Source organism: Crocuta crocuta, unplaced genomic scaffold (genome assembly GCF_008692635.1).
Source record: "Crocuta crocuta isolate KB4526 unplaced genomic scaffold, BGI_CrCroc_1.0 scaffold99, whole genome shotgun sequence".
In the NCBI taxonomy this organism is placed as follows: Eukaryota; Metazoa; Chordata; class Mammalia; order Carnivora; family Hyaenidae; genus Crocuta; species Crocuta crocuta.
This window is the reverse complement of record NW_027551560.1, coordinates 2,498,910-2,503,676: the sequence shown is the minus strand read 5'-3', so window position 1 is coordinate 2,503,676 and position 4,767 is coordinate 2,498,910.

Here is a 4,767-nt window from a genome sequence, read left to right as displayed (position 1 = left end):
AAAAAAAAAAAAAAAAAAAAAAAAAAAAAGGAGAAAGGGGCCAGAACTAGGTTAAGCCAGAGTTGCCTGACACCCCTTTCCAATTAGAGATACCCTTTCTGTTGCTCAAACTTTGTCCTGTACTGTGTGTGTGTGTGTGTGTGTGTGTGTGTGTGTGTTTATTTTATGAGAGAGACAGACAAAGTGCTAGTGGGAGAGGGGCAGAGAAACAGGGAGACATAGAATCCGAAGCAGGCTCCAGGCTCTGAGCTGTCAACACAGAGACTGATGCAGGGCTTGAACCCATGAACCACGAGATCATGACCTGAGCTGAAATCAGACACTTAACCGACTGAGCCACCCATGCGCCTCTTGTGCCCTGATTTAATAAGGAAAGTTACCCATTCTTGTGGCCATATCTTCTCTTCCAAAGTTATGATTTCAGCTGAAAGAGATGGGCATCACCTATGTTGGGGGCCTACATCCCAGGACGTAGAAGGAAACAATTTTCTTCTAAGGTAATGATGTGGAAGTTGTATATACCTCTTCCACTTATGTTTCTCTGGTAAAAACTTAGTGGCCATGCCTTTACTGCAAAGGAGGTTGGGAAATAGAGTTATCTAACTGGATGTGAACAAATGTTTTGAGAAATTTGAAGTCGGGGGTTCTATTACTCAAGCAAGGAAAAGGAGAATGGACACTCAGGGCCAACTGATACTTTTTCCATAGTTTCCTAAATAGAGCCTCCGTAAAATATAGTCTAAAATTTTCCCAATTTTCATGTTGAAACAGAATTTAATGGACAATTAGAACTCCAGGTAATACCCTGACATCTTCCCTATCTGTGGAAGGGGAAAGCACAGGGTCTTTCTGCCACACTGGTCACTCCAGCCAACTCTGAAGTCTGCCTTTTATACAAGACTTTATTAATAAACATATGCATTAATACTGTGCATGGTAAGCTTTACTGGCTTAATTTTCATCTCTAAGGATATCTCTAAATTTGGATCATTATTCTTTAAAAAATCTATGGGGGATATAAGTTGTTTGTGTTTGTTCTTTCCAGTACCTTTAACTAAAGATTTTTAATTTTTTAATGTTTTTTTATTTGTTTCTGAGAGAGACAGCAGGCNAAAGGAAAGGAAAGGAAAGGAAAGGAAAGGAAAGGAAAGGAAAGGAAAGGAAAGGAAAGGAAAAGGTGTAGTACCCCTCAGACCTCCAATTCTCTCCAAGTCAACCGACAGACATTGCTAAACATTGGAAATAGAAAGAGGAATAAGACATATTCTTTCTTCTAAGAGCTTGGAGGCCTATGGAAAGACATATGCAAACTGGATCATGTCTGTTCATGTGATGTAAGACTGGAGGCAAGTATTAGGACCTATAGGAGACAAAGTGAGACACAAGTAAGGTTTCAGGGAGGTGACAACCCTTGAGATGAGTCTTAAGGAATGCACTTGAATTATCCAGAGTAGAGAACTGGGAGGGTGGCACAACTAAATGCAAAGAGGCTAGAGAGCACACGGCATGTGGGTGGAAGTACATGGAGCTTGAATGGTGGGCACACTCCCACCTTTCCTCTACTCTCCCAAGAAAATTAGCACCAACTGTGCACACTGGCCTCTTGGACCCTAACTAGAGTGTCAGAGGACATGGTGACTGCTCTCTCACCGCTTCCTTCTGCTCTGATCAGAAGCTGCCCTGTGGCCGGTCCACCCCCAGCAATGCAGCAGCCTGTCCAAAGGGTATTTGGTGATTCCTCCCAAGATCTGCAACTGACAGGCCCTGAAGCATTTCCAAGTATTTTCATGTGTGTGCATCTCCTTCTGTGCTTCCTCCTTCTCTCTATGGGAGGCCCCTAACCCTTGGCTTTATATGACCTTAGAACTATTCTATCCCATGTTTTACAGAAAAAAAAATCTGTAGAACAAAATCCACCTCTTCTTGAGATTCTGTGGTCTTTCACAAATGTAGTTTCTCTTTCTTAAAGAACCCTCCATAGTCAGTTGACTGATCTTATACCTTATTATATAAGTACCTCTTTTCTGTCCAAAAGCCTTAGAGATTCTGCAAGGCCCTTTGCAAACACAGAAACTGCAGTTTTTACTTTCCCCCTATTGCCCTTTAAAAGTTTTGTTTTTGTTTTTTAATGTTTTATTTATTTTTGAGAGAGAGATAGAGACAGCATAAGCTGGGGAGGGTCAGAGAGAGAGGGAGACACAGAATCTGAAGACAGGCTCCAGGCTCTGAACTGTCAGCACAGAGCCCAACGTGGGGCTCGAACCCACGAACTGTGAGATCATGACCTGAGCCACCCAGGTGCCCCTGCACTTTAAAAGTTTTAATAAACCTTTTCTACCACTGGAAAACACCTTCTGCATGCATGATAAAATTTCTTGTGGATTAAGAGAGAAGGTCCTGGAGATGGGAGAAGCCTTCCAGCCTTCCCATTTCCTCTTACCCTCACAAGCGAGCCAAGTATAAGAGAAGAATCATCTCCAAAGGATAATTCAACTTCTGAGGGGAGATAATGCTAATTCTGGGTTTTCTGTCCTCCTGGATATTTCTAGTGCTCTTCAAAGAGTGTTATCAGATACTTAAAGCACAACCTAAAACATCAAATCTTTTTAACGTTAACTTGAAAAAAATTGCCACTTGGCACTGTTAGATTGAGAGAGGACATCCTGAGAGCCACCTCCAGTGGTTCTAGGACCCCCAAGACATGATTGGCCACTGTCTTTGGTTCTATTTCTCAGAGTCCTTTGAACTCTTCCTTCTCTGAATAACTGAATAAAGAATATTCACAGAGGGATCACAAGATTGTTTATGGAACAAAAGCATAGCGTGGTTTCAGGTTCTCTCTCACCTTTCTGTGCCTGCAGCTCTGCCTTTGACAAATGGAGATATTGCTGTCACATGACCTCTACCTCACAAAGCTCTTGGATGAGAAATTAGATATCTTCGTCGACTGTGAAACTTTAAGTCTGCAACTTCCTTCATGTGAAGAGTGTCATCTTCAGAAGCAGCATTGCTTTTATTAATTTCATTTTGTAAGTGAAGAAAATCATATGCTGGAAGACTCACAAGGATCCACAGTATCGAGATAACCCACACTCTCCAGGATGGACCAAACAGCCATCAGCTGAGAAGCCCCCCTCTGCCTATTGAAAGGACTGTCTTGCAGCTGGCCATCGGAAGAAATGTCAAGGCACTGAATGATCTCACCTCATCTCAGCCTGCCAGCTTCCTTTGCTTTGGAGATTTTGACATAGTTATGGGGTTGGCTGTGAAGACTGGATTACCTCTGTACTGCCAAAGCTATGTTGGGTTTCTCATTAGAGGATTCCAGAAAGTTATTATTCTTATTAAGTTAGACTTTCCTCCTCACCCATCTTTCTATTCTGGAATATGATATCTTTTGGCAGAAAAGGAGGGTGCTCCAGAGTAGGTAGTTTTCTCCTTCATTCTGGATTTCAGTGGTTACAGGAGAAAAAGAGACAGAGGGACAGGGAGGGAAAAAGGAGAAACAGGACTTTTAAATTTTCTGTTAAATATAGGCCATGTGTGAAATCCTATCTAAACACTTGCTAGCATTTAGCATAGGCCTTGTATAAAGAAGGAAATGCCTCATTCTCCTATTTTCATAAGAACACTGAAAAGAGGTCATTATAGTCTAGCCTAAGACCCAAGAACCAAGGCCCTTTCCTGCCTCCTCTCCAGCACATATGGTCTCCGCTTCCTTCTATATTCCCTGTACTTTCCTAAGGTCTTTGCTCTAGAACAGAGCCAAAACACACGTGGGACCAAAGCCCATATTTAGCAGACTCAAGACTCCAATGAGAGCCAATTTTTTAAACAAAGAAAAACACAGCACAAAAAGCCCTGTATTTATTTTTAATCTTTTTCCTTTCCTCATCATCCTTCCTGATTACTATTTATTTTTCAATATTTCTCCGCAACACAGGAGTTTTGTTTCTGCCCTGTTTCCTATCACCTTTTCCAGGCGGCCTTGGGGAGTGAAGCAGACGTTAGACTGCCATCTTGTGCTCAAGTCTGTTATCATTGTTTCTTTTGAAATCAAAAGTGATTTGTGGGATTTGAGAAAAGGCTTTGGAGTCCAGGTCTGATGTTCTTTGACCTAGGTTTTCCCAGAAGCTTTTGAAATTTCCCATCCTTTGGCACTGCTCTTTCTTGACCTTCCCTCTCCAGGATGCCACGAGTCATCTATTAGTTGAAAGCCTTTTTTTTTTTCCCCAAATGATTCCCAGTGTCATTTAGAATAATTAAACCAGATGCCACTCTCTATGTTTCTATGATTAGACTCTGTGGCCCAACTCAGGAGAATGGGCACTTAATAACTAAGTCACACAGGTGGTTTAAAAACAAAGGCTTAGTGAGTATTCCCCACACCCTACCACCATCTCTGCATTGGAAACTAACAAATGGTGTGCTGCATGCCAAGACCTTGGCTGGATGTCCTGTGAGGTGAAGATCCCATAGGACTGAGGAGAACCCAGATAGGCCACTTTTGGGTAACATGTTAGTGCTAATTAAAGTTGAAAGTGGGCTTACATCAATAACCTGGGACAGACAAAGTAAAGGAGAGAGGTAAGGGGAAATGGAAGGAAAGGAAAGAAAGAACCATGAGCCAAGAAGAGGACTCTAAGGAAGTCACCAAAGCGAAGATCTCCATAATACACAGAGGATAAAGAGAGCTCCATATGGGAACAAGCATGAGACAACCACAACTAATCCCAAGAAAACTATAATGAGGACAAGTGACACCAA